Source organism: Bufo bufo, chromosome 10 (genome assembly GCF_905171765.1).
Source record: "Bufo bufo chromosome 10, aBufBuf1.1, whole genome shotgun sequence".
NCBI lineage: Eukaryota > Metazoa > Chordata > Amphibia > Anura > Bufonidae > Bufo > Bufo bufo.
The window spans coordinates 5,402,856-5,424,796 of NC_053398.1; the positions used below are offsets into that span (position 1 = coordinate 5,402,856).

General features: G+C 52.7%; 1 protein-coding gene across 1 annotated transcript in view; it reads left to right on the forward strand.

The window, feature by feature from the left end:
* Window positions 1-212: 212 nt before the first annotated feature.
* Window positions 213-21,941, forward strand: part of STK33 (serine/threonine kinase 33) — a 52,874-nt gene continuing 31,145 nt past the window's right edge. Inside the window, exon 1 of the mRNA XM_040410319.1 lies at window positions 213-343. The gene's annotated coding sequence lies outside the window, so the exon portion shown is untranslated. The remainder of the gene's footprint in view (window positions 344-21,941) is intronic.

The window sequence follows — 21,941 nt, forward strand, 5'->3', positions numbered from 1 at the left end:
GTGTTATATAATGGACTGTGATGTAATATAATATAATATAACACAAGAGCCGGTGACTCTGAGCCGCTCGGTCACCTCAGGTTCAGTCAGAAGCACAAGTCCCGCCCCTCGGCTCCGGATTGGCTTACATTCCTCATGCTCTGAAGTCCTGCTCAGTGATTGGACGGCTCACTAGTGTAACCCCGCCAAAGTGTCGCTATTGGGGAAGTTTGTACCATTCCGCGCCTCGTACTTGCACTTCTCTGCCAGGCTGATGGCTGGAAAGTTTTAGCAGAAGTTCGGGCACGGCGGAAGAACACGGGTGACCAGCCTGCGCCCCACGTCGTCTCCGGGCAGGCTAACGGTAAGCGGGGGGCTCCGGGGGTAGAGAGGGCAGCGTGCAGCCGGGTACAGGCTGAGTTGTGTGGTTGTCATGGTAACCGATGAGCCAGCTCCTGCCATGCGATCTGCGGTCCTCAGCAGGATGGAAGCCGGGGGCAGCTGTGTCCGGGCTGTGGAGGAGCTGACCCTCTGATTACACCTCCTGGTCACTGTATTATATACTGCGGAGGAGCGGACCCTCTGATTACACCTCCTGGTCCCTGTATTATAACCTGCGGAGGAGCTGACCCTCTGATTACACCTCCTGGTCACTGTATTATATCCTGCGGAGGAGCTGACCCTCTGATTACACCTCCTGGTCACTGTATTATATCCTGCGGAGGAGCTGACCCTCTGATTACACCTCCTGGTCACTGTATTATATCCTGCGGAGGAGCTGACCCTCTGATTACACCTCCTGGTCACTGTATTATATCCTGTGGAGGAGCTGACCCTCTGATTACACCTCCTGGTCCCTGTATTATATCCTGCGGAGGAGATGACCCTCTGATTACACCTCCTGGTCCCTGTATTATATCCTGTGGAGGAGCTGACCCTCTGATTACACCTCCTGGTCACTGTATTATATCCTGCGGAGGAGCTGACCCTCTGATTACACCTCCTGGTCCCTGTATTATATCCTGCGGAGGAGCTGACCCTCTGATTACACCTCCTGGTCACTGTATTATATCCTGCGGAGGAGCTGACCCTCTGATTACACCTCCTGGTCACTGTATTATATCCTGCGGAGGAGCTGACCCTCTGTTTACACCTCCTGGTCACTGTATTATATCCTGCGGAGGAGCTGACCCTCTGATTACACCTCCTGGTCCCTGTATTATATCCTGCGGAGGAGCTGACCCTCTGATTACACCTCCTGGTCACTGTATTATATCCTGCGGAGGAGCTGACCCTCTGATTACACCTCCTGGTCACTGTATTATATCCTGCGGAGGAGCTGACCCTCTGATTACACCTCCTGGTCACTGTATTATATCCTGCGGAGGAGCTGACCCTCTGATTACACCTCCTGGTCCCTGTATTATATCCTGCGGAGGAGCTGACCCTCTGATTACACCTCCTGGTCCCTGTATTATAACCTGCGGAGGAGCTGACCCTCTGATTACACCTCCTGGTCACTGTATTATAACCTGCGGAGGAGCTGACCCTCTGATTACACCTCCTGGTCACTGTATTATATCCTGTGGAGGAGCTGACCCTCTGATTACACCTCCTGGTCACTGTATTATAACCTGCGGAGGAGCTGACCCTCTGATTACACCTCCTGGTCACTGTATTATAACCTGTGGAGGAGCTGACCCTCTGTTTACACCTCCTGGTCACTGTATTATATCCTGCGGAGGAGCTGACCCTCTGATTACACCTCCTGGTCACTGTATTATATCCTGCGGAGGAGCTGACCCTCTGATTACACCTCCTGGTCACTGTATTATATCCTGCGGAGGAGCTGACCCTCTGTTTACACCTCCTGGTCACTGTATTATATCCTGCGGAGGAGCGGACCCTCTGATTACACCTCCTGGTCCCTGTATTATATCCTGCGGAGGAGCTGACCCTCTGATTACACCTCCTGGTCACTGTATTATATCCCGTGGAGGAGCTGACCCTCTGATTACACCTCCTGGTCACTGTATTATATCCTGCGGAGGAGCTGACCCTCTGATTACACCTCCTGGTCACTGTATTATATACTGCGGAGGAGCTGACCCTCTGATTACACCTCCTGGTCACTGTATTATATCCCGCGGAGGAGCTGACCCTCTGATTACACCTCCTGGTCACTGTATTATAACCTGCGGAGGAGCTGACCCTCTGATTACACCTCCTGGTCCCTGTATTATATCCTGCGGAGGAGATGACCCTCTGATTACACCTCCTGGTCCCTGTATTATATCCTGCGGAGGAGCTGACCCTCTGATTACACCTCCTGGTCACTGTATTATAACCTGTGGAGGAGCTGACCCTCTGATTACACCTCCTGGTCCCTGTATTATATCCTGTGGAGGAGCTGACCCTCTGATTACACCTCCTGGTCACAGTATTATATCCTGTGGAGGAGCTGACCCTCTGATTACACCTCCTGGTCACAGTATTATAACCTGCGGAGGAGCTGACCCTCTGATTACACCTCCTGGTCACTGTATTATATCCTGCGGAGGAGCTGACCCTCTGATTACACCTCCTGGTCACAGTATTATATCCTGTGGAGGAGCTGACCCTCTGATTACACCTCCTGGTCACTGTATTATGTCCTGCGGAGGAGCTGACCCTCTGATTACACCTCCCGTCCCTTTAAGGTCTGGTTGAGATGCTGCAGTCCAGACTGAAGTCACGGGGTGTACGGGAGGTGACGCCGCCGTCCTGCGCTCTCCGCATCCTCTGATTTCTGTCTCCGCTACATTAGGACATGGCTCCACCTCGGCTGCAATGTCTTTTAGAGTCTGTGGTAGTCTAAAATCCACCTACTGCTTCGTAAGAGACGCACTCCGTTCTTCTGCCTCCTCCATACTTTACACTGCAGTCCTGCATACTGACATCAAGCAGAAGATCAGTATATGGAGAGGTGACTGCACATGTCTGTGGGTGGTCTGCCTATACAGGAGCGGCGCCCTCCGCAGGTTGTATGATGCCGCACTGCGATCAGTAAGTGCTCAGCTCCCCTGCAGCGCCCCCACAGACGGGGCAGGGCATTACACCGTTCTCATTCATATCACTGGGTTGTCTGTAAGGTAGGACAGGAGGGGTCCCCCAGGAAGAGACCAAGAGATGAGGGTCCTGAACAGCGGACCCGCCATATTCACTGACTGGTATGTCAAGGGGCACCCCCGCACCAGCAGATGACTGTGGGCCGGCGGCGGTGCTGCGGGATGTCCCTTTATCCCCAGTATTTCAGGCTCAGACAGATAATCTGGTTTGAACGTCGGCCATGTTTAAAGGGATAGCGTCTACTTGTGAAAACACGGCTGCCGGCCGCACTGGTCTGTGCTCTGATTCTTGCAGTGAATGGAAACCTGACAACATGGGCAGGGAGGACTCAGGAGCCCGGTCTGTGGGGCCACACTGCAGGATCACTTCTGCTCCCTGATGTCATCCCAGACGAAAACCAACAGAATTCATGAGCAGCCCCCAAAACCCGAGCCCCCCGATCCAGAGAAAATCTGTAACGAAACCAGTAACCCGCTAATTAACTGGAGGAAAATGGCAAAGATGTCACCTGACCCGATCATAGCCCCGGAGTGTGAGCGCGACCTCGCTGAGTATGACCGCTACCAGCGGTGTTATCCTATGTGTCATGGGGGGCCGGGGTCAGGTATGTCTCAGTTATAGGACGGCTGCAGGTTGTACATTATGGGCCGTTACCCGAGTCAACATACCGGCCCCCCATTATATATGGGGTAACGCCCCCTAATGTACAACCTGCAGCCGCCCTCTGAGACATACCGGCCCCCCATTATATATGGGGTAACGCCCCCTAGTGTAGAACCTGCAGCAGTCCTATAACTGAAACATACCTGCGCGACACCCAGCTCCCTCTATTATATATGGAGTAACGCCCCCTAATGTACAAGCCCAGCCGCCCTATAACTTAGACATACCCGAGTCCAACATACCGACCCCCCCTTTTATATATGGCGTTACTCCATATATAATAGAGGGAGCTGGGTGTCGCGCAGGTATGTTTCAGTTATAGGACTGCTGCAGGTTCTACACTAGGGGGCGTTACCCCATATATAATGGGGGGTCGGTATGTCTCAGAGGGCCGCTGCAGGTTGTACACTAGGGGGCGTTACACCATATATAATGGGGGGTCGGTATGTCTGTTATAGGGCGGCTGGGCTTGTACACTAGGGGGGCGTTACCCCATATATAATGGGAGGTCGGTATGTCTCAGAGGGCCGCTGCAGGTTGTACACTAGGGGGCGTTACCCCATATATAATGGGGGGTCGGTATGTCTCAGAGGGCCGCTGCAGGTTGTACACTAGGGGGCGTTACCCCATATATAATGGGGGGTCGGTATGTCTCAGAGGGCCGCTGCAGGTTGTACACTAGGGGGCGTTACCCCATATATAATGGGGGGTCGGTATGTCTCAGTTATAGGGCGGCTGGGCTTGTACACTAGGGGGCGTTACCCCATATATAATGGGGGGTCGGTATGTCTGTTATAGGGTGGCTGGGCTTGTTCACTAGGGAACGTTACCCCATATATAATGGAGGGTCGGTATGTCTCAGAGGGCCGCTGCAGGTTGTACACTAGGGGGCGTTACCCCATATATAATGGGGGGTCGGTATGTCTCAGTTATAGGGCGGCTGGGCTTGTACACTAGGGGGCGTTACCCCATATATAATGGGAGGTCGGTATGTCTCAGTTATAGGGCGGCTGGGCTTGTACACTAGGGGGCGTTACCCCATATATAATGGGGGGTCGGTATGTCTCAGTTATAGGGTGGATGGGCTTGTACACTAGGGGGCGTTACCCCATATATAATGGGGGGTCGGTATGTCTCAGTTATAGGGCGGCTGGGCTTGTACACTAGGGGGCGTTACCCCATATATAATGGGGGGTCGGTATGTCTCAGTTATAGGGCGGCTGGGCTTGTACACTAGGGGGCGTTACACCATATATAATGGGGGGTCGGTATGTCTCAGAGGGCCGCTGCAGGTTGTACACTAGGGGGCGTTACCCCATATATAATGGGGGGTCGGTATGTCTCAGTTATAGGGCGGCTGGGCTTGTACACTAGGGGGCGTTACCCCATATATAATGGGGGGTCGGTATGTCTCAGTTATAGGGTGGATGGGCTTGTACACTAGGGGGCGTTACCCCATATATAATGGGGGGTCGGTATGTCTCAGTTATAGGGCGGCTGGGCTTGTACACTAGGGGGCGTTACCCCATATATAATGGGGGGTCGGTATGTCTCAGTTATAGGGCGGCTGGGCTTGTACACTAGGGGGCGTTACACCATATATAATGGGGGTCGGTATGTCTCAGAGGGCCGCTGCAGGTTGTACACTAGGGGGCGTTACCCCATATATAATGGGGGGTCGGTATGTCTCAGTTATGGGGCGGCTGGGCTTGTACACTAGGGGGCGTTACCCCATATATAATGGGAGGTCGGTATGTCTCAGTTATAGGGCGGCTGGGCTTGTACACTAGGGGGCGTTACCCCATATATAATGGGAGGTCGGTATGTCTCAGTTATAGGGCGGCTGGGCTTGTACACTAGGGAGCGTTACCCCATATATAATGGGGGTCGGTATGTCTCGGTTACAGGGCAGCCTGGCAGGTACAGCGGAGCTGGCCCTCTCGCCCCCACCTCCGGGTACAGGCTGTTCTCCCTTGGCGCTTTTCTGCTGTTTTATTTGGCCGGTAATGGCTTTGCTAATTAGTATTTGGCGAAACGTCCGTACGTGTTGTGGAATGTTAATGACCCTGACAGGTAAGTACATAGTGATGCAGATTCCGAATGTCCCCCCCCACTGCACTGAGGAGCAAACATCCCACGGCCGACTGCTGCGGAGAACGTGGAGGCGCTCAGGACGCGCTCTGCTGGGGGGGGGGGGAATAGATCCTGAGTCCTCGACCACAGACTGACACATTGTAACAAACCTAATGCAAGTTATTCTATGATTGTGCGAGCGCCTTCTGCCTCATGGCCCTGGAGGCCAGAAACGCGATCTTACATTCTGCTCAGAGACCTCTTGCAGTTATCCCAGCATTCCCTGCTGGTTCACTGTCTGCACAAGGGCTCTTTCACACGAGCGTGTCTCCTGCGGGAATCGTGCTCCGTGTGCGAGAGGGATCGTGCGCTCTAGACTACTGCCTGACCTTACTTCTACAGCATCACACTGACATGAAGCTGTCAGGATAATTCCGTTACAGAAATGTCAGGCAGAGGCACACAGCATCATGAAATGCCCTGCGCTTCTGCAGAATAGTGAGTGCAGCTCTGGAGTATAATACAGGATGTAACTCAGGATCAGTAATGTATGTACACAGTGACTGCACCAGCAGAATAGTGAGTGCAGCTCTGGAGTATAATACAGGATGTAACTCAGGATCAGTACAGAATAAGTAATGTATGTACACAGTGACTGCACCAGCAGAATAGTGAGTGCAGCTCTGGAGTATACTACAGGATGTAACTCAGGACTAGTACAGGATAAGTAATGTATGTGCACAGTGACTGCACCAGCAGAATAGTGAGTGCAGCTCTGGAGTATAATACAGGATGTAACTCAGGATCAGTACAGGATAAGTAATGTATGTGCACAGTGACTGCACCAGCAGAATAGTGAGTGCAGCTCTGGAGTATAATACAGGATGTAACTCGGGACTAGTACAGGATACGTAATGTATGATTCTCTCTGTAATCTGCGGAGTTCTTGCATACGCTGCTGTTAGGTGAGTTCCCCCTGTATCTTGGCTCTCCTTTCTTGTACACAGAGTGGGTTGCTGTCTGGATCTGCTCTCCCGCAGTGTGTGATCTATGGGATCTGTTTGTTTTGCGGTGTCAGTTGTCGGCGGCCGCAGGGTTCATTCTCTTGTGGTCTGGCGCCCGGCATCCATCCTGCTCTGCAGTCTTCTCCTTCATCTTCCTCTCCCAGCACCTCATTCAAACTTCCGTTGTTCCGTGCATTGGGGGCTGCAATATACTGTACCCAATGCACGGGCACCATCCGTTCGACGTACAAGGTTTGGGTTATCTAAGAAGTTCTCTCAGCGCCAATCCAGACCCATTCAACTTAAATGGGTCCGTGATCCGTCCGCACCACGGAGGCACGGGCAGAAACCCCATGGCGGCTCTCTGTTCCGCACCGACCTTCTGGATTATAGACCTATTTAAGTGAATGGGTCTGCATCCGTGATGCGGTGAGCACACGACCGGTGCCCACATATTAGGGACCCGCTTTTTGTGTGCCGCTATATGGGCATGGCTGTACAACGGGCGTGTGCACGAGCCCTTAGTTTCATGTTTCTTTTGAATCCACTTCTAGCATTGACAATGACCCTACAGCGCTGTGTGTGGACCCTATCTGATGAGTCCCGGTACCGCAGGACGTCGTCCGGACGCCGATGTTTCGTTGGTTTCTTTGTTACAATTCTGCTTCTTGTTGCCACTGAAGACAATTCACTTTTATGAGGTCCGGGGCGCGCGGTGTGTTGTCGGGGTTGCCCTGGCGGTGTGTTGTCGGGGTTGCCCTGGCGGTGTGTTGTCGGGGTTGCCCTGGCCGTCCGTTGTCGGGGGTTGCTGAAAGGCATCAGTAGACGGGGTAATGACAATGTAGACATAATACATAGAGGGGTAATGACAATGTAGACCTAATACATAGAGGGGTAATTACTAGGTGGATGCAGTAGGAGTGCAGCCTGTCATGAAACCCTTTGTTTTGCAGGGTAAATGTCAGACTTCCGCCATCTTTGTGAGTTTGACCCTGATTTGGAAAGGACTAACAAGATGAAACGGAGACCAGATGGCGCCGCCGCTTTATTAGGGTGCTCGGTTTTCGGCCCTCCTCTAGGTTACATTCCAGCTGCTTAAGTTCTGATGGGGCGAGTGGCCCCCAGCCCCTCCGTACAGGACGCCCTGAGTGACCATCTGTGTCGGCGTCCTTGGTTATGGCACATTCCTTCTCTCCACTTCAGTGGCCCTTGTGCTCCGCGCTGTGCGTCAGCTGCTCCGCCTCGCCGCCTGTCAATGCCAGGAATTGTTGTCTTCCTCTGTCACGGCCTGTGATTGGAGAGCCTCCGGTTACACTCCTAGCAACCGAAATAGACATTTTTGCTTGTTGCTGTGTGTGGAGAGGTTTGTTTGTGAGTTACCCCCCCGGGTGGTGGTGCTGCGTGCCTCATGCCTCATTGTTGACCTGTCTGAGCTGACTTGATGGGTGCACTGAGTCGTGTGCAGAGACTGATACCAGATACTGCTGTATGACGGCACGTCCTGATCTGGGCGGTACACGGACCATGCTCACGGACAGGCCGGGCTGCAGGTGTATGACGGCATGTCCCGATCTGGGCGGTACACGGACCAGGCTCACGGACAGGCCGGGCTGCAGATGTATGACGGCATGTCCTGATCTGGGCGGTACACGGACCATGCTCACGGACAGGCCGGGCTGCAGATGTATGACGGCATGTCCTGATCTGGGCGGTACACGGACCACGCTCACGGACAGGCCGGGCTGCAGATGTATGACGGCATGTCCTGATCTGGGCGGTACACGGACCATGCTCACGGACAGGCCGGGCTGCAGATGTATGACGGCATGTCCTGATCTGGGCGGTACACGGACCATGCTCACGGACAGGCCGGGCTGCAGATGTATGACGGCATGTCCTGATCTGGGCGGTACACGGACCACGCTCACGGACAGGCCGGGCTGCAGATGTATGACGGCATGTCCTGATCTGGGCGGTACACGGACCATGCTCACGGACAGGCCGGGCTGCAGATGTATGACGGCATGTCCTGATCTGGGCGGTACACGGACCATGCTCACGGACAGGCCGGGCTGCAGATGTATGACGGCATGTCCTGATCTGGGCGGTACACGGACCATGCTCACGGACAGGCCGGGCTGCAGATGTATGACGGCATGTCCTGATCTGGGCGGTACACGGACCATGCTCACGGACAGGCCGGGCTGCAGATGTATGGCTGCCAAGGGAAGTTCTCATTCAGCACCTGTTGTTCTCTTGCAGGGATCTGTAGCTCTGTTCATCCTGATCCTTCAGGTTCATGAACATAAGAAACGATTCTGTTGTACAACCCCTGATGGCTGCCAATAGTGACTGTCACTTTCTGCATCTATAGCTCTGTTCATCCTGAGCCACCTGGTTCATGAATAACAGGGTCTACAGCAATAGGGGGGCAGGAGATGTGACTGCACAGCTGGGGGAGCGTCTCTAGTCACTGTAATGGCGGTCATTAGCGGAGGTCATGGGGTTGCGGTGCAGGTGTCACATTGTATGGGTGGCTGTCACCTTCTCATGACTGTCTCCAGGTCAGAGGTGCCGAAACCTCCTCAACTTCTAACAGACGTTTCCATTCTTTACCATTTCCAAGATACCTGCTTGCTGTCAGTGAAAGGCAGCATGTATCATTTATATCCCGGAAAACCCTGTACACACCTAATCTTTCTCCCATTTGTTACAATGTATCGGTGCAGGCGTGGATGGCTGTACTTTGCTCTTACGATGTGGCGGACACTTTTGGCCACGCGTGGACTCTCATGCCACTAGGTGCAAGGAATGTGATGGACGCAGCAGATCTGAAGGTGAAACATAAGGCTACATGCACACAACCGTTGTGTGTTTTGCGATCCGCAAACCATGGTTGGCGTCCGTGTGGCGTTCCGCAATTTGCAGACCGGAGCGGACAGCCATTAATATAACTGCCTATTCTTGTCCGCAAAACGGACAAGATTAGGACAGGTTATATTTCTTTTGCGGAACGGAGCAACGGATGCGGTTGCACACGGGAGTGCTGTCCGCATCTTTTGCGGTCCCATTGAAGTGAATGGGTCCGCATCCAAGCCCCAAATACTGCGGCTCGGATGTGGATCAGTCCAACCGTCGTGTGCGTGAGGCCTAATACTGTAAGGCCTCTTTCACACGAGCGTGGCGGATTGGCTCCGGATGCTTTCAGTAAAACTCGCACCATTTTGCAAGCAAGTTCAGTCAGTTTTGCGTTCAGTTTTTTCCGCGCGGGTGCCATGCGTTTTGATGCGTTTTTCCGCGCGGGTGCAAAAACTGAAGGTTTACAAACAACATCTTTTAGCAACCATCAGTGAAAAACGCATCGCATCCACACTTGCTTGCAGATGCGATTTTCACGCAGCCCCGTTCACTTCTATGGGGCCAGGGCTGCGTGAAAAACGCATAATCTAGAACATGCTGTGATTTTCACGCAACGCAGAATTGATGCGTGGAAAAAAAAACCCGCTCCTTTACACAGACCCATTGAAATGAATGGGTCAGGGTTCAGTGCGGGTGCTATGCATTCACGTCACTTATCGCACCCGCGAGGAAAACTCGCTCGTGTGAACGGGCCCCAACACTTCTGCAGCTAACCTGCTTGTTGACAGTTTCCATCTGGCCAGTAGAAACTAACTAAAAATGCACATAAATGGCAGAAAAGCTGGGGGTGACTGTAGAGCTGCCGATATCCAAGGGGAAGTGTCCCTTTAAGAGGTCCTGTGTCCCTGGAAGCTCCAGATACCGGCAGCCGACTCTGCAAATATTGAGAGGGACAGGACGCGCCCTGTGTTTTGTCTGATTCCTCGACTGACGTCAGGAGCTGAGATACCTGTGTGATAGAGCAACAGTCTGATGTCGAGATGATAGCAACGCAAATACTGAGCGCAACAGGGAGAGCGGGCGCCACCAAGCACAAGTGGGGGGGGGGGGGGCAGGCATTCATTTACTTACATAGTATGACTCCACCTGATGTTCAGTTACTTGCATAGTATGACTCCACCTGGTGTTCAGTTACTTGCATAGTATGGCGCCCCCTGATGTTCAGTTACTTACATAGTATGGCGCCCCCTGGTGTTCAGTTACTTACATAGTATGGCTCCACCTGGTGTTCAGTTACTTACATAGTATGGCGCCCCCTAGTGTTCAGTTACTTACATAGTATGGCTCCCCCTAGTGTTCAGTTACTTACATAGTATGGCGCCCCCTGGTGTTCAGTTACTTACATAGTATGGCTCCACCTGGTGTTCAGTTACTTGCATAGTATGACTCCACCTGGTGTTCAGTTACTTACATAGTATGGCTCCACCTGGTGTTCAGTTACTTACATAGTATGGCTCCCCCTAGTGTTCAGTTACTTACATAGTATGGCGCCCCCTGGTGTTCAGTTACTTACATAGTATGGCTCCACCTGGTGTTCAGTTACTTACATAGTATGGCGCCCCCTAGTGTTCAGTTACTTGCATAGTATGACTCCACCTGATGTTCAGTTACTTACATAGCATGGCTCCCCCTGGTGTTCAGTTACTTACATAGTACGGCTCCACCTGGTGTTCAGTTACTTGCATAGTATGACTCCACCTGATGTTCAGTTACTTACATAGTATGGCGCCCCCTGATGTTCAGTTACTTACATAGTATGGCTCCACCTGATGTTCAGTTACTTACATAGTATGGCTCCACCTGGTGTTCAGTTACTTGCATAGTATGGCTCCCCCTAGTGTTCAGTTACTTGCATAGTATGGCTCCACCTGGTGTTCAGTTACTTGCATAGTATGGCTCCACCTGATGTTCAGGTACTTGCATAGTATGGCTCCCCCTGGTGATCAGTTACTTACATAGTATGGCGCCCCCTAGTGTTCAGTTACTTACATAGTATGGCTCCCCCTGGTGTTCAGTTACTTACATAGTATGGCGCCCCCTGGTGTTCAGTTACTTACATAGTATGGCGCCCCCTGGTGTTCAGTTACTTACATAGTATGGCGCCCCCTGGTGTTCAGTTACTTACATAGTATGGCGCCCCCTGGTGTTCAGTTACTTACATAGTATGGCGCCCCCTGGTGTTCAGTTACTTACATAGTATGGCGCCCCCTGGTGTTCAGTTACTTACATAGTATGGCGCCCCCTGGTGTTCAGTTACTTACATAGTATGGCGCCCCCTGGTGTTCAGTTACTTACATAGTATGGCTCCTCCTGGTGATTAGGGCAAAACCTCATCATAATCTACAAGTAGCAGATGTGGAAACGCCCCCGTGTGCAGGTAGCCTGAGGGTTTTGATGCAGTGGTCGCATGCCCTGGGGCAGGCCGGGATCTTGCGGCGTGGTGGTCGCGTGCCCTGGGGCAGGCCGGGATCTTGCGGCGTGGTGGTCACGTGCCCTTGCTCGGCCTTGCGGTGGACACTGTTACCTTGTAATGCATTAATACTGGGATCTCCAGACACAAGCCACCCTGCTCTGTGGTCATGTAGTCAGGATTATGGACACAATGTCTGGCGGAGCGGCTGCTGTTTGCCTACGTAGCTGCGCAGCCGCTCCAGACGACCATTCCTAGTAAATATGTTTGTGGAGCTTAGACGACCATTGTCCATGTCCTGTCAACTAATAACAGCAAAATGCAGTCTGGGTCTGAACAGAAGACCTGAGCTTTATATCATACAGCCGAGAGAGGAGTCGGTGCAGAGGGAAGTGTGCAAGATGGTGCTCTCTGACAGCAGCCCCAGTATCGTCCGTCTGTACCTCTGTCTCTGGAGGTTATATCAGCGCTGGAGCGGCTGATATCAGTCACATGATTAGGGCTGAAACGATTACTCGATTAAATAGAGTAATTCAACACCAAAAAATCCTCAATGCAAACTTTTTGCATAGAAGATTCGTTTGTGTCATGTGACCACGGAGCGGGAGTGAAGCGCTTGCTATTACTCCCGCTCCGTGGTCTCCCTTTCCAGCAGGGGGCCTCCGGACACTTCACAGCACGTCCATGGTCCCGCGCTGCTCTGACGTACGCACGCCGTGACCTGACGCACTGTGTGACGTCAGGCGCAGAGCAGCACGGAACGATGGAGTATCGGCAGCGCCCCTGCTGGAAAGGTAAGTTAGTGAAACCGAGGGGGTGGGGGCGCAACTAAGGCCGGGCGCCTGGAGTGCACAGCGTTATAGTAACCAATGACTCTGTGCAATCCGGGTGTCAGGAGGAGCAGGGCAGCAGAGCTGATGGCACAATGGGGGAGTAAAGCTGATGGCACAATGGGGGAGTAAAGCTGATGGCACAATGGGGGAGTAAAGCTGATGGCACAATGGGGGAGTAAAGCTGATGGCACAATGGGGGAGTAAAGCTGATGGCACAATGGGGGAGTAAAGCTGATGGCACAATGGGGGAGTAAAGCTGATGGCACAATGGGGGAGTAAAGCTGATGGCACAATGGGGGAGTAAAGCTGATGGCACAATGGGGGAGTAAAGCTGATGGCACAATGGGGGAGTAAAGCTGATGGCACAATGGGGGAGTAAAGCTGATGGCACAATGGGGGAGTAAAGCTGATGGCACAATGGGGGAGTAAAGCTGATGGCACAATGGGGGAGTAAAGCTGATGGCACAATGGGGGAGTAAAGCTGATGGCACAATGGGGGAGTAAAGCTGATGGCACAATGGGGGAGTAAAGCTGATGGCACAATGGGGGAGTAAAGCTGGGGTGAGGGAGAGCTGATGGCACTGGGGTGAGGGAGAGCTGATGGCACTGGGGTGAGGGAGAGCTGATGGCACTGGGGTGAGGGAGAGCTGATGGCACTGGGGTGAGGGAGAGCTGATGGCACTGGGGTGAGGGAGAGCTGATGGCACTGGGGTGAGGGAGAGCTGATGGCACTGGGGTGAGGGAGAGCTGATGGCACTGGGGTGAGGGAGAGCTGATGGCACTGGGGTGAGGGAGAGCTGATGGCACTGGGGTGAAGGAGAGCTGATGGCACTGGGGTGAAGGAGAGCTGATGGCACTGGGGTGAGGGAGAGCTGATGGCACTGGGGTGAGGGAGAGCTGATGGCACTGGGGTGAAGGAGAGCTGATGGCACTGGGGTGAAGGAGAGCTGATCGCACAGTGGGGAACGAAGGCTGTTGGGGACTAATGGCAGGGGGTCTGATGAGTTTTTATAAAGGAAAACAGTCTATTAATTATAATTTTTTTCTTATTAGATTACTCGATGAATCGTAAAAAATAATCGATAGAATACTCGATTACAGAAATAATGGTTTACTGCAGCCCTACACATGATGTAGTGTCTCTGGAGGTTATATCAGTACGATAGAGTTTTATTACAGTCAGATTCCCAGCATGTGATGTCGCTGCAGCTGAATGGGGATAATCTATTTCCGCTCTCTGAATCTCGCACTCACCTTCCAGTCAGGTTGTAAAGACCATATATACAGCAACACTCCACACCGTCCACACACCTGCGCAGACACACAATTCGCTACCAGAGCCCAATGAATTTTGAGCTGATAGAGACCCAGCACACACAGCTCTTCATCAGTCAGGGTGGAAACACGATCTAGGAAAGGCTATGGATTCTTCAGAGCATACAAGGACCAAACATGTTAAAGTTTTGGAAAATATTTTCATATTAAAGGGTCCATCAAAGTTCCATCATTCATTTTTACTTCCTCTGACAATTTACAGCCTGTTCCTAGGTTCATACTTTTCTCATGTGGGCGTGTCCCCCAGTAATACATGCTGGATGGGAGGTCTGTGTGTCCCCCAGTAATACATGCTGGATGGGAGGTCTGTGTGTCCCCCAGTAATACATGCTGGATGGGAGGTCTGTGTGTCCCCCAGTAATACATGCTGGATGGGAGGTCTGTGTGTCCCCCAGTAATACATGCTGGATGGGAGGTCTGTGTGTCCCCCAGTAATACATGCTGGATGGGAGGTCTGTGTGTCCCCCAGTAATACATGCTGGATGGGAGGTCTGTGTGTCCCCCAGTAATACATGCTGGATGTGAGGTCTAGGTCCTCCAGTAATACATGCTGGATGGGAGGTCTGTGTGTCCCCCCCCCCAGTAATACATGCCGGATGGGAGGTCTGTGTGTCCCCCCCAGTAATACATGCTGGATGTGAGGTCTGTGTGTCCCCCCCAGTAATACATGCTGGATGTGAGGTCTGTGTGTCCCCCCCAGTAATACACGCTGGATGTGAGGTCTGTGTGTCCCCCCCAGTAATACACGCTGGATGTGAGGTCTGTGTGTCCCCCCCAGTAATACATGCTGGATGTGAAGTCTGTGTGTCCCCCCAGTAATACACGCTGGATGTGAGGTCTGTGTGTCCCCCCAGTAATACATGCTGGATGTGAAGTTGGTGTGCCCAGGATTCTACTGCCTTCTCTAGCTTTCATCTTTCAGCACAGCTGAATTCCTGAACTGATTCTTTTTCCTTCTACAGCTCATGATGGATCTCCTCTCTTTTGGTCACTGATGCTGAGGACTATGTAGCCTCTCTTCCTCCCCCTGTACAGTCTGCCGTGGGCCTCTGCTTTCTCTCTACGCTCGTATACAGCCTAGGGCAGTGGTGGTGAACCTATGGCACGGGTACCAGTGGTGGCACTCGGAGACCTCTCTGGCACCTGCACCCTGGAAAAAGTCTATGTTGTGCCAACACGCCTTGGCCTTTTCCTGCCATTCATCTGCACAGGACGTGCTATCAACAGCACCGGCATCGCATTGAATGCAGACAGGCTATCGTAGCTAAATGATATAGTTCAGGTTACATTGCCGTGTTGGCACTATGCGATAAATACATGGGTTTTGGGTTGCAGTTTGGGCACTCGGTCTGTAAAAGGGTTACCATCACTGGTCTGGGGGATTCTTCTTGTGCAGACTGCCTTGTGTGTGCTTTCCTCTCTGTTACAACCTGTGCAAGCTGTCCTCCTTGGATGCTTTCCCCGCTACACTCTCTGATCTGTTGTATGCAGTCTCCTTCATGCTGCTGTCTCTAAGGGTTAATGCACACGAACATAAATGCCCGTACTGTGGACTGCAATGCACGGCACCGTTTGGATGCGGACCCATTCAAGAGATGGTCCAGACTGACACTTGTTCTATTATTATTATTATTTTTGGAGTGCACAGGGTCAGTGCCCACATATTGCGGACTGGTGTATGCGGACCGCAATACGGGCACGGGGCACACATGGCCGTGTGCATGAGCCCCAACACTGAGAGGGAGAGCACGGAGAGAGACGCCAGTAACAGAGAGAGCTCTGACAGATTTATTCAGCAGCTAGGTGAAGGAATGGCGCAGACTCTGCAGAAGCAGGAGGTTCGGTGTCCGCAGGCTCTGAGTGCTCTGCAGAGGTTTCGGGGCAGCGACTTACCTCTCACGGTTGTGGTCAGTGTATTGCAGCTTTAGATGAGCCGCGAGGAGGACTCGCTGGGGGTCATTGTCTTTGCTGCACACAGATGACGTCTGCGCTGCGGATACTCCGGGGCTTAGCGTCTGTTTGCAGTATGTGAGCAAAAAAGAAGCTGCATGAAGTCCTGCTGACAGACTTCGTACAGTCGTCGCGCGCAAAGGAATTTAGACAAATTTTATTATTGATTTATGGCAAAAAGAACAGATGTTTGCTCCCGGCCAACACTTCTCAGGTGCACCGTTCCAAAACGTGACACGCTCCGGGTTTATTACTGCCGCGCCGTAAGTGTATTACCTAAGAGGAGGGAAGGAAAGAGTCTCCGATGCACCTAAGAGGCGTCAGCTCTGCGCCATAGCATGCACCACGGTGATGGATTTGGCACATCTGCCTTGTCACCGTCGATCTGTATCTCGGGATTTAGTAAACGCGCCCCCGAGATTTCATCGAAGGCCGTGGCGGCGGCTGGTATAAGTGCAGCCTGTGACCTGTGGCCCGTGGCGGCTTCTCCTCTGTGTGACCACGGTCTGTCATGGCGGATCTGTAGCCTCGCCGGCCTCCGGAGGTGCGGTGATGCATTAGTTTATGCGTCGCTCTGTAACAGGATCGCCCGCGCCCCGGTTTCATCTTCCACTGAAATTCAATCTCTGTGAAACATTTAATTGATTAAATGTTCAGATTACTGACATCAATGGCGCTCACCGCGTGCCGCCAGCCGACACACAATCCTGCGCTAATATTTAATAACTGTGATCGGAATGTGATCTCGTCGGTGTGGATAGAACATGGAGGAAGACTGCCACCTGCTGGAAGAGAGCGGCAGCGCATAGTCGCGCTGCATTATGCTGAAGAGCTGCCAATCTACGGATTACTTCATTGTTTTACTGCAGCATCGATACTACTTCTGAGGAAGCCTCCGCTTTATATCCTGCCATAAGACAAGCCCTCATCTCCTCGCTCCAGCCCCAACACCCCCAGACAATATCCGCTTAACGGTCAGAAGTGTCACTTTACATCCTGACTTATACTCCAGTCACATCCAGAGCTGCATCTACTGTTCTAGAGCTGCCTCTGCCAAGGTCCCACAATGCTGTGCATGGCTGCTCTACATGGCCCAGAATGCAGCACAGCAGGACGCGGCTGAGAGTCAAAGTGACAGATTGTGATGTGACTGGAGAAATACAGAATAACTAAAGCAGAGTCACTCAGTGACGTGCGGGGAGTCGCCTATAGAAGCGTAATGTGTCACTGAGCAGAACTGAATGACTGCTCCGGAGGCTGCAATGTATAACGGCCCCGAGGCTCATGGTGCTAAACGTTGCTGGATCTGAAGGCTTTCATGCAGTCCTGTCAGGTGCGGTGTCTATTAAATTACGGGGCTTCTCCCTCCTGCGGCCGCGGTTATTGCAGCAGTCACGGCGGCCAGATGGTGTTTGTATATTACTTTTTATGAACCATCTTGCAGTTTCTTAATGTCTGTTTTGTAAACTACAAAGAAAAGTCTTCAAGAAGCCGAGGACAAGTCCGTGTCAGGCCCAGAACTTTAAAGTGTCCGTCGCCTCAAATCACTGATATACAATTGTGTAAGTTAGGCTGAGAGAGGGAAGGATGATGGGAAGGTAGAGCATTACACGGTATGGGTGCAGCACAGGAGAGGTCCTGGAGATGGCAGTGAGAAGGTAGAGCATTACACGGTATGGGTGCAGCACAGGAGAGGTCCTGGAGATGGCAGTGAGAAGGTAGAGCATTACACGGTATGGGTGCAGCACAGGAGAGGTCCTGGAGATGGCAGTGAGAAGGTAGAGCATTACTCGGTATGGGTGCAGCACAGAAGAGGTCCTGGAGATGGCAGTGAGAAGGTAGAGCATTACATGGTATGGGTGCAGCACAGGAGAGGTCCTGGAGATGGCAGTGAGAGGGTAGAGCATTACACGGTATGGGTGCAGCACAGGAGAGGTCCTGGAGATGGCAGTGAGAAGGTAGAGCATTACATGGTATGGGTGCAGCACAGGAGAGGTCCTGGAGATGGCAGTGAGAGGGTAGAGCATTACTCGGTATGGGTGCAGCACAGGAGAGGTCCTGGAGATGGCAGTGAGAAGGTAGAGCATTACTCGGTATGGGTGCAGCACAGGAGAGGTCCTGGAGATGGCAGTGAGAAGGTAGAGCATTACACGGTATGGGTGCAGCACAGGAGAGGTCCTGGAGATGGCAGTGAGAAGGTAGAGCATTACTCGGTATGGGTGCAGCACAGGAGAAGTCCTGGAGATGGCAGTGAGAGGGTAGAGCATTACACGGTATGGGTGCAGCACAGGAGAAGTCCTGGAGATGGCAGTGAGAAGGTAGAGCATTACACGGTATGGGTGCAGCACAGGAGAGGTCCTGGAGATGGCAGTGAGAAGGTAGAGCATTACACGGTATGGGTGCAGCACATGAGAGGTCCTGGAGATGGCAGTGAGAGGGTAGAGCATTACACGGTATGGGTGCAGCACAGGAGAGGTCCTGGAGATGGCAGTGAGAAGGTAGAGCATTACACGGTATGGGTGCAGCACAGGAGAGGTCCTGGAGATGGCAGTGAGAAGGTAGAGCATTACACGGTATGGGTGCAGCACATGAGAGGTCCTGGAGATGGCAGTGAGAAGGTAGAGCATTACACGGTATGGGTGCAGCACATGAGAGGTCCTGGAGATGGCAGTGAGAAGGTAGAGCATTACTCGGTATGGGTGCAGCACAGGAGAGGACCTGGAGATGGCAGTGAGAAGGTAGAGCATTACTCGGTATGGGTGCAGCACAGGTGAGGTCCTGGAGATGGCAGTGAGAGGGTAGAGCATTACACGGTATGGGTGCAGCACAGGAGAGGACCTGGAGATGGCAGTGAGAAGGTAGAGCATTATACTGTATGGGTGCAGCACAGGAGAGGTCCTGGAGATGGCAGTGAGAAGGTAGAGCATTAAACGGTATGGGTGCAGCACAGGAGAGGTCCTGGAGATGGCAGTGAGAAGGTAGAGCATTACTCGGTATGGGTGCAGCACAGGAGAGGTCCTGGAGATGGCAGTGAGAGGGTAGAGCATTACACGGTATGGGTGCAGCACAGGAGAGGTCCTGGAGATGGCAGTGAGAAGGTAGAGCATTACACGGTATGGGTGCAGCACAGGAGAGGTCCTGGAGATGGCAGTGAGAGGGTAGAGCATTACACGGTATGGGTGCAGCACAGGAGAGGTCCTGGAGATGGCAGTGAGAAGGTAGAGCATTACACGGTATGGGTGCAGCACAGGAGAGGTCCTGGAGATGGCAGTGAGAGGGTGTGATAGGAGAAGGTAGAGCATTACACGGTATGGGTGCAGCACAGGAGAGGTCCTGGAGATGGCAGTGAGAAGGTAGAGCATTACACGGTATGGGTGCAGCACAGGAGAGGTCCTGGAGATGGCAGTGAGAGGGTAGAGCATTACACGGTATGGGTGCAGCACAGGAGAGGTCCTGGAGATGGCAGTGAGAAGGTAGAGCATTACACGGTATGGGTGCAGCACAGGAGAGGTCCTGGAGATGGCAGTGAGAAGGTAGAGCATTACTCGGTATGGGTGCAGCACAGGAGAGGTCCTGGAGATGGCAGTGAGAAGGTAGAGCATTATACTGTATGGGTGCAGCACAGGAGAGGTCCTGGAGATGGCAGTGAGAAGGTAGAGCATTACACGGTATGGGTGCAGCACAGGAGAAGTCCTGGAGATGGCAGTGAGAAGGTAGAGCATTATACGGTATGGGTGCAGCACAGGAGAGGTCCTGGAGATGGCAGTGAAAAGGTAGAGCATTACACGGCATGGGTGCAGCAGAGGAGAGGTCCTGGAGATGGCAGTGAGAAGGTAGAGCATTACTCGGTATGGGTGCAGCACAGGAGAGGTCCTGGAGATGGCAGTGAGAAGGTAGAGCATTACACGGTATGGGTGCAGCACAGGAGAGGTCCTGGAGATGGCAGTGAGAAGGTAGAGCATTATACTGTATGGGTGCAGCACAGGAGAGGTCCTGGAGATGGCAGTGAGAAGGTAGAGCATTACTCGGTATGGGTGCAGCACAGGAGAAGTCCTGGAGATGGCAGTGAGAAGGTAGAGCATTACACGGTATGGGTGCAGCACAGGAGAGGTCCTGGAGATGGCAGTGAGAAGGTAGAGCATTACATGGTATGGGTGCAGCACAGGAGAGGTCCTGGAGATGGCAGTGAGAAGGTAGAGCATTATACGGTATGGGTGCAGCACAGGAGAGGTCCTGGAGATGGCAGTGAGAAGGTAGAGCATTATACGGTATGGGTGCAGCACAGGAGAGGTCCTGGAGATGGCAGTGAGAAGGTAGAACATTATACTGTATGGGTGCAGCACAGGAGAGGTCCTGGAGATGGCAGTGAGAAGGTAGAGCATTACACGGCATGGGTGCAGCACAGGAGAGGTCCTGGAGATGGCAGTGAGAAGGTAGAGCATTACATGGTATGGGTGCAGCACAGGAGAGGTCCTGGAGATGGCAGTGAGAAGGTAGAGCATTACATGGTATGGGTGCAGCACAGGAGAGGACCTGGAGATGGCAGTGAGAAGGTAGAGCATTACATGGTATGGGTGCAGCACAGGAGAGGTCCTGGAGATGGCAGTGAGAGGGTAGAGCATTACTCGGTATGGGTGCAGCACAGGAGAGGTCCTGGAGATGGCAGTGAGAAGGTAGAGCATTACACGGTATGGGTGCAGCACAGGAGAGGTCCTGGAGATGGCAGTGAGAAGGTAGAGCATTACATGGTATGGGTGCAGCACAGGAGAGGTCCTGGAGATGGCAGTGAGAGGGTAGAGCATTACACGGTATGGGTGCAGCACAGGAGAGGTCCTGGAGATGGCAGTGAGAAGGTAGAGCATTACACGGTATGGGTGCAGCACAGGAGAGGTCCTGGAGATGGCAGTGAGAAGGTAGAGCATTACACGGTATGGGTGCAGCACAGGAGAGGTCCTGGAGATGGCAGTGAGAAGGTAGAGCATTACTCGGTATGGGTGCAGCACAGAAGAGGTCCTGGAGATGGCAGTGAGAAGGTAGAGCATTACATGGTATGGGTGCAGCACAGGAGAGGTCCTGGAGATGGCAGTGAGAGGGTAGAGCATTACACGGTATGGGTGCAGCACAGGAGAGGTCCTGGAGATGGCAGTGAGAAGGTAGAGCATTACATGGTATGGGTGCAGCACAGGAGAGGTCCTGGAGATGGCAGTGAGAGGGTAGAGCATTACTCGGTATGGGTGCAGCACAGGAGAGGTCCTGGAGATGGCAGTGAGAAGGTAGAGCATTACTCGGTATGGGTGCAGCACAGGAGAGGTCCTGGAGATGGCAGTGAGAAGGTAGAGCATTACACGGTATGGGTGCAGCACAGGAGAGGTCCTGGAGATGGCAGTGAGAAGGTAGAGCATTACTCGGTATGGGTGCAGCACAGGAGAAGTCCTGGAGATGGCAGTGAGAGGGTAGAGCATTACACGGTATGGGTGCAGCACAGGAGAAGTCCTGGAGATGGCAGTGAGAAGGTAGAGCATTACTCGGTATGGGTGCAGCACAGGAGAGGTCCTGGAGATGGCAGTGAGAAGGTAGAGCATTACACGGTATGGGTGCAGCACAGGAGAGGTCCTGGAGATGGCAGTGAGAAGGTAGAGCATTACTCGGTATGGGTGCAGCACAGAA